Below are 12,999 nucleotides of genomic sequence, written 5' to 3'. Positions count from 1 at the left end.
CAGGGCCACAGAAAGGCAAGTCATATAAACTTTACCCTTTTCGCTCATAATGCTCCATCTGTCGTGAAGCTTTCCATAGACTGTCATGTTCATTGTGATCCATATAATTGCCAAGAGCAAAATGCAGTTAACAATGTTACAAAACTTGACTACGTAAGTGATGTAGTATCCACCCGAGACTTCTGCATTGCTTGTTGCGTTGTATGTCCAATTCGTAGTAGTAGAACTGCTCATCGCTGCCCGAGTTCATGTAAATAGTGATATTCCCTGGTCACCTGATTACCACTTTAGAATGAGGGCGATACATGCAATATTGAGTTGTAAGACTATCAATCAATAGCCCATTTCGTTCTATTAATAGGCTACAATTCGTTTTGAAGCGATTCAGATTGCATTAGGGTACATTATAGGCTGCATTAAAAGATAGATTGGTATGTTGGAAAATCGCTTTAAAATTTGAAACCATATCATTCAGTTTAGAATTTAGCTTATGGTCTGCAACTCATGGTGAATTCCAGTGGCGGTTCGTTACACGAGTAGAGGGGCACTGGTGAAAACTCAGCGCAAATTTGCGTATTCGGACATGCAATTGGCGCATTCGGCCATGCAATTGGCTCGTGTTCTCCGGCAATTGGCGTATTCGGCCATGCAATTGGCGCGTGTTCGCCGATTTTCCCCGCATCTCTTAGCAGACCAACACTTTTTTCACTTTTATGCTTGTTTTATTGGCACAACAGTGGCGCTTGTCGCCTATTAAGGTCATGTGCGCCACGACAGTAACATTGTCTTTGCTTTTAGTAATCTTCCCGACGACCTTTCACACTCGCACTCTTTCACCATAGTGTCCTATACTTTCACCGTCGCTCTCTCTCGTTTTCCATTCGCTCATATCTAAGTCTCCATACCACCGACTTTTTCGTTCCACTCACCTTTACTCTGGGCTTTGTAACACTGCGGACGAAGTGAGGTTGGCGATGAGGGCACACTTCCATTGGTGTCGTGCTGACGATAGCGGCATGGGAGCAATCACTAGGGTTGGTTTTAAAACAACTTTACAACAGGGAATCCCAACCTGGGGCAATAGCTCACCATGGGACCATGATCTTTTTCAGCGAGGCCATTAACAAATTTGATAAAATTTATCATCTACTTCATAGCACGGCAATAAGCTATTTCTGGATCTCGAGTTCCCTTCCCTCCACCATTAATCCAGCAATTACAAGATTGTCACAGCAAAAACAAGCTCAACCATCGCAATAACAAAAGCTAATCATTGTACGTACAATTATGCTTCTTATATGTTGTATTTATATTATTTTATCATTATGACTGAATACCGAATATACTGTTTTCTGATTAAAATAGCGTTTCTTAATTTGTTCAAAAGGTTTGAAAAAATAGGACGGAGACATTGACTTGCCAAATTTCAAAAGGGGACCAAGATGTAAACAAGCTTCTAAAGCCCTGCTTTATAATATAAGTTTCGAGTACTCAACATTCGTGTGATGACAATACTAAAACTATGGCACACAATGAATTACTTCGTTTCACTGCAGTGACGTGTGGAGAGGTTCATGGTTGGTGAGGCACTGACGATTTAGAGTCGGATTTACAAATACATCTACCCAAAATGGTTACTGGTTAAATTAGCGACTTCTTCCTTATCACATTAGTACTCTTCACGCATCGGCGATTGGAGGTAGGCTATAGATATAAATGGAAAATGCATAACAGATATATCCGACATCCATAAGAAAATGTATTTGCTCTGGACTGCATGTTCACCGTCACAACTCCAGGATTCATACATACTACACCATCGGTTTGCGAAGTCGAAAGTGCATTAGGCCTATTTCATTGTGCTGCGATTGTCAGATTGTTACCTAAACTTAGGTGAGGCAAATCCATCTGTGTCTCACCTGGTCATTATTTTTTCTGCCTGGCATTGTACGTAACAATGCCAAAACAATTACTAGGAGATTTTGAGAGGCTTTTGGTATTCTGTAATAATTAATGGTTATGTTTTGGGAATCAGTACGACAATAGGATTCGATTACCAGTTATTACAAACTCTGAGCTGTTTATGATGAGTTGCCCAATGCCCAATCACGGGTGAGGCTTGGCCTGTCCGTGCATCATCTCTCTTTCGCATTATATTTTTGAACTATAAATATGTAAATTCCGTGATTTTGTATGTAAAAATGTTTCAGAATTAGTCATGGATCAATATCGATGAAAATGCACAAAATTATTGGTGTTATATAACAGAACACTGGTCGACATGATTTTTTATTTTCCGGTCAAAATAGTGACTAGTAATATAATTTGCTTACACTATTGTTAGCGCGCGCGTAGGCCTACGGCATTGCATTGTTTCGCGGGATCCTTGTGCATTTCAATTTACTTGTCAAGTCGCTTGATCATCATCATTATTAGTCTCGTTTCGTCTCGTCATTTCCCCTCAACAATTTGGCTTTCGAAACAAACACCAAACCTCACATGCCCTCTTAACAGTATGGATGAACAATATTATGATATCTCAGAGAAGCGAAATGTGATATGTAGCATTTTTCTCGATCTAAAAAAGCGTTTGACTGCGTAGGGTCACTGTGCCCTGTGCCCTTCTTTATAGGTGGTTCATTAATCACCCTATCAACAGGAGGGAAATTTTCCACCTCATCATGAGGTGGGTAACTTTCCACCTTACCTATCCGGATACAACTTCATCCTGCCCGGATATCCTCGAGGAACGCCCTGTAGGTACAGCATATAAGCACACTCCTAGCCTTCACAAAACACTAAATCACCTTCATTCCAATGACTTTATTTGCAAATTAGTCATGAATGTAATCCAGTCTGCTGGCGTAAGCATGTACTGATGTCTCTTACACCAGGCAAACGTGCCAGAAAAACTGACATGAAGGTCGGAAACTGCGTGTTGAAGATCCAATGAATTTCTAGCATCACTGCCAATGCCTCATGGAAGCTCTTGACATTCTTCTCCATTTCCACAGCAATCCAGACGGTCCACTCTTTCTTCGCTGTATCGAATCAAATTGTAGGATACGCGGATTTGGGTGTCTTAAAGAAATGTTTTAATATGTGAAAGAAGCATCAGGTCAAATATACCCTTTACACACACACACACACACACACACACACACACACACACACACACATATTGATGTTCTTTCAGTAATCAGCTTATTACAGGGGCGAGCAATTATTTTCCTCCGCCGGTCAAGTGAGAAGCTGAAGATACGTTGGCGGGCCGAGTAAAAAATTCTAGCTATATTCTCAGCGTATTTTAATTATGTCAATGAATGTTGTTCAAAAGCTGTTGTTCAAAAGTTGTTGATGCTGTTAGGTAATGAGAAACTGACGGTAAATAAAAAAAAATCGATTTGCCGTCAAGATTCGAAACAATGTGAAAAATGATACATCTTTTAAGCCCCCATCCAAGTTCTTCTGAAACAGTGTTTCTCAAACTTTTTTAAGCATGCCTCCTTTTATGATAGTGAAATATTTCACGCCAGAATGCTAGCAATCCCAACGGATAGTCTGATGGCATGGATGGTTATGGGTGTTGATGAGAGAATTCTGAAATATCAAAGTCGGACAATACAGAGAGCAACAACTAACTATTTTTTTTCAATAAACTCTGGATTCTGCGCCCTCTTCAGATGCTTTCACGCCCCGCAGCTCGAGAACCACTGCACTGAAATGTATATGCGATAATACAAAGCTTACTGTCTTGGTCGCTGCATTCCGAGCAGTTTGCAGCTTAAATAGCTTTGATGTTGAGCGAAGCTAGTAGTTTTTCGGAAATTCGCCCCCCCCCTCCCCCTTGACCTTGGTCATAAAGACAGACTTTTATTAAAATCCCAAATCTCGGCGACATGCTTGGCAAAAAGTAAAATGACGGGATTACCCCCGACTCCAGTATACAAATATTTAGTGCTCGAAACCTTTAAATTTCAGTTTTCGGCTTTCTTTTTTAGACATGCCCTTTCATCCATTATCGGTGATAGATGATGAGTCATATAGTGATCGCGAACACCGATTGACTTGTTTTACGGATTAAGGATTTGGAAACGTATCACGTAACAATTTGAAACACATGCCGTATAATGCGTAATGTTACAATGGCAACAAAGATGGTTTGAAATAAACTATATGAAAGAGTGATTTCTTGTGACTTCAATTACTACTCTCACTTTGCCACATTGCCTTTATTTTGAATCTGGATTACGCATGCCAGGTAGCCTATAGGCAGCGTATAATCGTGGCATATTAATGTACAGAGGCTTCAAAGTGAACGAATTTCCTGTTCAGTTGATAGAGCCTATGGTTTTAGTCATTCAAAAAGCAATTTTTATGTTTTGAATTTCAGCAACCTTTCACGGGCCGCACAGAATAGCTTCGCGGGCCGCATTTGGCCCGCGGTCCGCACTTTGCCCAGCTCTGGCTTATTAAATAGGCCGCGAGTAGGGCACTTCAGTCTATTAATTCGACTGAACAAAGCTGACTCAGTGACTCTAACTTAAGCATGTAAATTTGAAAAGGCAAGTTTGAAGCATGCAAAATACACTTTATGAGTCCATTATCGTCTCTCCTTCCATTTCTTCACGTGTCGTATTCTCCAATATGGCGGCCGGCCGTCAGACAGCCGACAACGACAGGAACGATCGAGCACCTATAATGCGAGCGAGAACAGAATGCGTTCATACCACATTCCTTAACAGGACGAAGCGGTTCATATTCTAAAACGTACAACTATTGCCTGTGTAGTAAGAATAAGCACAACTCATAAGAATTCGCCTCATCGCCTCTTGCTGTACATTGTGTGTGACTTGTTCAGATGAAAAATATAATTCAATGAAGCTGTTGTAGCTGTCTAGCATTTCCATACACTAATGCAGTGTAGCCTACACTTGAGACTCTAATTTCTTAACATTACAATCTCAAATTCAAAATGAAACGGCTATGAGCAAATTTTCGTTAAGCCAGCGCTTTCACATGAGACGTTATACCTACTTGAATATTTTTCACTGCTTTTGAACAATACACAGTCGAAATCGCGTGACTCTTGACTGATTTCAGACCATTGATCAACTTCATCCCCAGTTAACCGCTTGGAAATATAGACCACCAAACAAGCTATTAAGCAATCCAAATCTCAAATCTCAAATGTAGTCCAATGTATAATTACACCTTCTTGAATATCACATTATTGGTAAAACGTGAACTGCGCAGAAAATTGTCAATTTTCAAAAAGTTGTAACAATTTTTCATAAAAATAGCTCATTAAGCTGGAAATTAGTCCCTCTATTAGGCTATGCACGTACAAAATTTCACAAGATTTCAAATAGTGTCGGTTCTCACATCAGAAATCGAAGCCGTTTTTCAGTAAAATTTTGATTCAATTTTTCCAAAAGTGTGACGTGGTGGGTAAATTCTGACTGCAAATCCAGAATCAGCATAGTCAAATTAGGTAGACTCCATTGATTGTGTGAAAAAATAACGGAAATATTTAGAAATGTGAACTTCAATGTACCAGGACAGGATTCTCATCTGCCCAATACACACACACAATGTACGATGCGATATACAATGCGATGTAATGAACAGATAGGGGGATGCCGAACGACCAACCAGTTGAGGTCTCTTGAGCTATGGCATCAACCTCGACCTAGTGACCGATGTCACAGTATTCTTTGATGTTATTCTTTCTTCGTCGTCTATGAAATAGCCTACTTCGCTTCACTAGCAAAGTATATCTGTAACTCATCAGTAGGGCGATTTTTTTTTACCTAAAAAACTGAAGATTTTGACCTAAAAAATCTAAATTTTGACCTCACGTATGCAAATTAGGTGTTTTCGCACATAATGTTAAAATTGTACTACTTATCTTCAATTTTGGTTGGAACTGTCTGTCCTTACAAAGTAGATTGGCCTGAAAGAACGTTTTTGGGTTTTTGGCTCAAAAACTGACAAATTTTTACATGAAAAAACTAGTATTTTAACGAAATCTGACCCTATGAAGAATTGCAGTAGTTACATTACGTATTATGGTGGAATAATTAAAATTTGTTGTAGTACAACGAAAGATACTTTCCTACATTCTCGGGTAGAAAGTGTTTGTGTTGTTTGTTTGTTTTGTGGTATTCATGGTGTTTGTCAACTACTATGGTCATTTACACCAGGTCGATATTCTTTATTATTTTCCGTAACTGCCAACATATAGCACTGCCCACCTCTAGGCTTTTTTGTAAGACACCGCTTACGCGTATGAGGTGGCGAGGAGGAGCCTAGATAAACCTCCAACAGTTAGCTATCGGAATTATGAAGTCGACCTTAGTCGGAATCAAACCCACACCCATTGATGTTGCAGCCGCGGATTATACCACTGCGCTATCTCGGGTAGAAAGTGTCTGTTCTTACTAAGTAGTAGGGATGGTGTGAACGCGAGGTTCACGTTCGCGTTCTGTGTGTGAACCTCGGAAATTTAGAGGTTCACGTTCACAACAGAACCTTGGTAGGTTCTGCACTGTGAACCTTTCGCGTATATTACAATTTTCACTTCATTATGACATCTTTCGTTCAAATTTATTGCATTTCAACTGCGGGCCACTCTATGCATGGCGCTGGCAGTATAAAAATAAACAGTAAACGACCATGCACCTTGACAATCTCAAAAGTTTTACTTGCTTTGTTACAAATGTTTGCTCGAAATATCCAGCTTTATTACCCTTTGCGAACATTTATTGACTCTCTGCTGTGAGCTTGACCCGCAATCACACAACATCACGAGCGAAATGCGTAGTCGGCAATGATGCTTACTCCACCAATCAATGAGATTAATATCGTTTTCTGATGTAAAAAATCTAGCTGGAGTTCGGGGTCAAACTTGACTGCATAGGTTCACTGTATCATTAAATCCAAATCCGTACGGTTGAGGTGTTGGCTACTGCTGTATAACTTGTTAATGGAGTAAAATCGGTAGCAAGTATAGAAACCTGTTTTACACTCTGCTCGATATCAATGTAGCAATACTCAGACGCCGAATACATTGTCCGGTCTGGGCTAGACCGTTAAGGCGTAAGCTTTTATTCCCTGGTAAGCCGTCGTCGAAATTGTTGACTAAGCGACGGGAAATATTGATTTTATGGGAATATTATATCATTTGATTGTCTCAGTTGATACATTTAGCGACGTTTAAAACTCCAATATGTACCTCAGCATTGTGGCATTATGTGGCCCGAGTCGTCGCTAGGTATCGTGTACCTACACTGTACAAGTGTACATTGATATAGGCTATCACTTCACTCAAAGATAGGATTGGAATTAGCAATCTGACGTCACGTGACGTCATGAGGTTCACGTTCGTGTTCACACAGAACCTTTCAAAAAGGTTCGCGTTCACCCGAACCTGAACCTTTCAGAGGTTCGCACCATCCCTACTAAGTAGCTTGCCAAGAATGGAAAAAGAACGTTCAACAGCAGCAGTTGTTAGCTGACAACACTGAAGTTGTGTGCACACTGCTTGCTGGTGATGCACCGTGTTGCTTCATTCTGACAATGTTGTCTATATCACAATTTTTCAGCTTGCGCTTCTTGATGTAAGAACCATGCAATACCCAAGCAGTCTTGCTTCAGTTAGGATATTGCGGTACGTTGACCATAAAACCATGTAACTATTCGGTTCATTTGACCGTTTATGATTCACAATGAGCAGACGATGGGCCGTTTACAACGGAAGGCCTCTAAAGTAGGCTACAGGCTGTAAATTATCAAATGATAAGTTCACAGACAGCGCAAAATCTACAATACAAACGAAATGTAGAGGTCAAAAAATGTTTGATTTTGTAAACAATTTTGACAAATTTTGACCTAACGTTACAATTTTGACCTAATTTTGACTTTTTTTGACATGTCAAAAAAAAATCGCCCTACTCATCAATTATATCAGTGATTCCCAACCTTTTTCCACCCACGTACCATTTTGAGATTTTATGCAGTGCTCGCGTACCACCTATAAAGTTACGCGCGTTTCCACCATTTATGACGTGATAATCACGTATTTGACCTATGCGAGGTCTATTGAACTAGGCCTGGGATGTCAAATATACGGCCCGTGGGCCGGATCCGGCCCGCCAGACGATTTTATCCGGCCCGCATAGCAATTCTGAGAACATTGAAAAAAGATTATAGTATACATCACATCCACAGTAATAAACCAAATTACAGCGTCCGCGTTGACAGTTAAATATCTTGTATTCATCACAACGCATACGCAGGGCTAACGCCAGATTATGACTAAAGCAGGGATGGTCAACCTTTTTGCCATTCACGGCCGCATTTCGACTACTCGTATAGCCTACGGCCGCATTCCAGGGCATAGTCGTAATGAACGAGTTAATTGCTGGACGCCAAATACCCAGGTTAAAGTGTCTATGTCCATTTCTGGTGAACTCCGGACTACTGTATTTAATGATAGGCTTACTATGTGCACCAAAATCACGAGTGGTCACTGGTAATGTTAAGGAAGGAAGTTCTCATAGTCGCGCGCAGCGCGAAAAAATTCGGACTCACTTATGAATTTTGTCATTGATATTAGCAGTTTTACATATTACCTCAAACATTTATCCTTTCTCATCCCGCGTGATCAGATTCACTGGTATAGAGTTGATGTAGGGGTGTTTTCGAAAATTTAAAGCAAGTTTTAAAGTATGATGCATCTTCAGGTAGGCCAATTGGTATTAGTCACTTTGTAGCATGCTGTTATTTCTTGACCTCCCGTCAGGATTTTTAGTGTAGTGAGGAGCACACGATTCCGAGCTGATAGTTCATGTGAGCCGCATCATTTTCCACTGATGTTCCCATCTGTATTGTGGGGCTCTGATTGCAAAGGGTGCTACTATATTAAAATCGAAAAATGTAATCGCAATGAATCGTGCGCAGCGCGAAGAAAATTTCAAGATTAATTAAAATCGTTCAAGAAATCGGGAGTCAATTCGTAAATTCGAATTGCAAGTTGACGGCCGCCAACACATACTAATTGAATTGCGTGTATACGGTCACACAAATTCCCTCTTACAACCACAGGTCATGGCCACCCCTGGATTGAAGCAAAGGGAACACTTAAATATGTTTACTTGTATCTTCGGTAATGCCATTGTTTTAGCGGTTCTTAACTGTATTCAACCGGACAAACATCGTATTTTCGCATTGCTCGCAAATAACGGTGTTGCGACTAGCCAGAATGAAACCCCTACGATCCGTGTATTATCTATATATGGTTGATAATAAAGCATTCCAGCGAGAAGCAATGGCACGAGGCAAATTTTGGATTCCGTTGACTGGTCCGGCCCGCAAGCGATTTCATGACTTCGATCCGGCCCGCGATGCAATTTGAGTTTGACACCCCTGAACTAGGCATTATCAGCCAGGGTTGATGGGATGTATGGAATTGTATTTTTTCACCACCAGTCACAGGAAGAACAGCGTAATGAAATAACAACACACAGCAAAAGTCAATTTATTCAATGCGATGGCTGCATTTGTTTATTTACCATTAGCTTGTCGATGCTTGGCATACGTTTGCTTACAGCGCATCGAAAGTCATGTATGGGCGCAACAAGTCGGTTTCGTTTCTTCGACTTGATAGTCATTAGGGATGAAAATCCTTGCTCGAATTAATTCCCACGTATAAGGGAAAATTAGCAGCTGGGGAATAGCTTGAGACGACGGCTTCAAAAAAACTCAAAATCAACCTCACCTGAACTTATAACTCCCTTCGATCGAAAAAGACAGAATCTACTCGCGTACCACCTCGAAGACCTTCGCGTACCACTAGTGGTACGCGTACCACAGGTTGGGAACCACTGAATTATATGTACTATACACAGGGTTGCCATACCGTCCTTATTTCTGAGATTTGTCCTTATTTTGAAGGGGCGCGTCTTAGAAAACTCAACCGTCCTTATTTCTAAGAAACGTCCTTATTTTCGATTTGCGTCCTTATTTTTAGGGCTGGGCAAAATCGAGTACCTGAGTGATTCGATTCTGAATCACGTAAAATGCTTCGAGTCGAGTCGAGTAATCGAGTACCACTCATTATGACGTCATAACGAAATGTAATACGTCAAAGTTCAAATATGTACCGTTTATGCCACCATAAAGAATATAATGCCTCTTATACATCTCATAAACCTTACTTTGGTATTTTTTCGACCATACCGATTTCATTCCACTTGGTGACAATGCTGTGGGATAATCATGACTTCGGAAATGCGCTACGTCCAGTAACCTTCGTAGCTTTGTACTATATGTTTCGTATGCTATGATACCGCCAATCAAGGTTTCAAGGCGTCGTCAACAGTGAAAATTAGTATCAAAACTATAATTCTCGTTGATAAATTGACTTTCAGTGGCGGGAAGCGTATAATGTCAGTACTCGAAAAAATCGTCTTTTACTTCTCGACTCGATTCATTAAAATTAATACTCGATTCAGATTCGAGTACTCGAATCATTGTGCCCAGCCCTACTTATTTTGTCTTATTTTCAGCCACTACTGAACTTTCGATCGTTTTCCTCTGGTATCTGTGTTGCATAATATTCTAAAATTTTGCGGCGAGATTTTATGACATGATAACTGAATGGAACTCTCGTGACGTACGCACCACAAGATTTGACTTATAAGTGGTGAGATAGCTAGGGCAGTGAGTGGTGGTATAGCAATTTCGTCTGTACCAAGCTACCGCAGCGGACCTCATTTTAGCAGTAAACAGCAGCGCCAGGTTCCTGCTGTTTGGTCTACGGCAGATAAAGCTCAAGCTGTGGGGGAAGGCAGCATTTATTGTGTGGTGAAAAAAGGCGCAGTGCAGTCGACACATTGGTTAAAAAATATAGTAAAACCATAAATCATTGATAAATTTAAATTTATCTAAATTATATTGCACTTGCGCATATATAGTTTTAGCTACTACTAAGGCTAAATCTGATTAGTTAAAATGAGCAAGCGTATGCGACGATTATGAGAATCCAAGGGTATCTAATGAAGCTTGAAGGGCGAGTGTTTCCCTCATTGCAATATCTGCAATTGTGACATTAACCTGGAGGCCATAGGAAAGACCGCTATTTCAACTCACATTTATAGCCCAAAACACAAGAAGTGTGTCACAATGATTAATTTGAGCCAGTCGATGAATAATTTTTTCCACAAGTCGATCAGCACCAATGACCAAAGACTACAAGGGAGCTGCTGCAGAGGGTACCTGGGCATTCCATACTGTGAAAACCAGCAATCATTCCTTACCAACGATTGCACATCGCAATTGTTCAAAGCAATATTCCCCGATTCCAACATCGCAAATAAGTTTTCTTCGGCCAGGACCAAGACTACAACCATTGTTATTGGAGTTCTTGCTCCATACGCTCAAAAAATTATTTTGTCTAGACTTGGTGTACGGCCTTTTTCCATCTTGGTTGATGCCTCTAATCACAACGAGGTGAAGAAGTTTGGTTTATCACCGTATGGGTGGGGCAAGACCAACGTATATTTTTATGGGAGGAGCTGCCGGTGCTGCTTCTAGACCTGAGCTGTCGGGAAATCTACAAAAAACTTTCTAATAACAAGGAGTTGATGGAGCAGATTGTTTCTGGCGAAAAGTATGGAATGTGATATGCCACGGCTCGTATAAATACAAAGCATATGTACAAAAACGCATTTTCATGCTAATCTAATTTTTCGACTGTCCTTATTTTTGGGTCCACGTCGATGGCAACCCTGACTATACATGTACTCTGTCGTTTGGATTTTCCCGGCGCTACTTCTACTTCTACTTGAGTAGCTTTATTATCTACTTTGATCATCCCTGGGTACAATTTCGTGCATCTTGTAGAACAGATTTGTGCATAAAAGTTTAGCAAAAAAAAGTGAAACGCAACATAACAATACAACCAACATGAAGGTATAACTAAAGTGCGTTTTATGCCAGTTACTGCAGTATAGCTAGGGTTGCCATATTTTGAGATCCCAAAAAGAGAACACTTTTCCAAATCTCTAAAAGCTCTAGTAGCCTGCCGGAATAGAAAACCGGTGATTTTGAAAATTGTTCGACCAGTAATAGCCTACTGTGTTGACTACTTTCCCATCTCTAATCCAGAAATATACCGGTCGCGCGATACTATATTTTTCGTTGATTGTCTTACAAACACATGGTCGGAGTCGAGTTTGTGATGGCATTTTAATACTTTTTCTAACCGAGCGAGATAGTGTAATGGTTATGCGTCCGGCTTCTCGAGCGGTAGGTCGTGGGTTCGATCCCCGGCCGGGTCATACCAAAGACTAGAACATTGGTATCCGCAGTATCCTGCTAGGCGCTCAGCAATCACGGATAGCATGGAGGAGAAAAAAACCGGGGGCGCAGACTAGATGACCTCATGGGGCCTTATCGCAACTCCGTCGTCAAAGCATCTCGATGGTGAAGGCGAAAAAGAAAATCATATCTTTCTCTCTCTCTCTACAAAGAGAGGACAAATTCTTTAAAAAAGAGGTCATTTAGGCGTCCTGCGATTACACTGTTCAATTTTTATACCGCGAGAGCTAGCTCAGTGCGCGAGAGTAGATTGAATTTCGTTGAAGTGGAACGAATGCTATTTTCATTCATTCTCATTCACGAGTCACTTCCACACAAATAACAAATTTACAGCCAGGTGATGTGGGTGAGCTTGTTGTATAGATTACGGTAGTCGAGCGAAACTGTGCTTTCGGTATTATATCCCTGTTCATTAGTCAACGTTTCGGAGTATGCTTGTAAACTGGGTGTTTGCTGTGAAAATGTGGCTCATATCGCAATGGGCATGAGTCATATCATTAACCGCAATCTCGGAGAATAGTGCGAAACTGGACTGGGGTTAAGTAGCCACTCATCTGGGTGAGTGGATTTGACCGCAGAGTTAGAGTGTATGTATACCTGTACACTAGTGCATAC

The sequence above is a fragment of the Botryllus schlosseri genome, chromosome 10 (assembly GCF_051294905.1).
Source record: "Botryllus schlosseri isolate E-star chromosome 10, Bs_hap1, whole genome shotgun sequence".
Taxonomy (NCBI): Eukaryota; Metazoa; Chordata; class Ascidiacea; order Stolidobranchia; family Styelidae; genus Botryllus; species Botryllus schlosseri.
The sequence above is the reverse complement of the archived record's forward strand: the minus strand, read 5'-3'. Positions refer to the sequence as shown.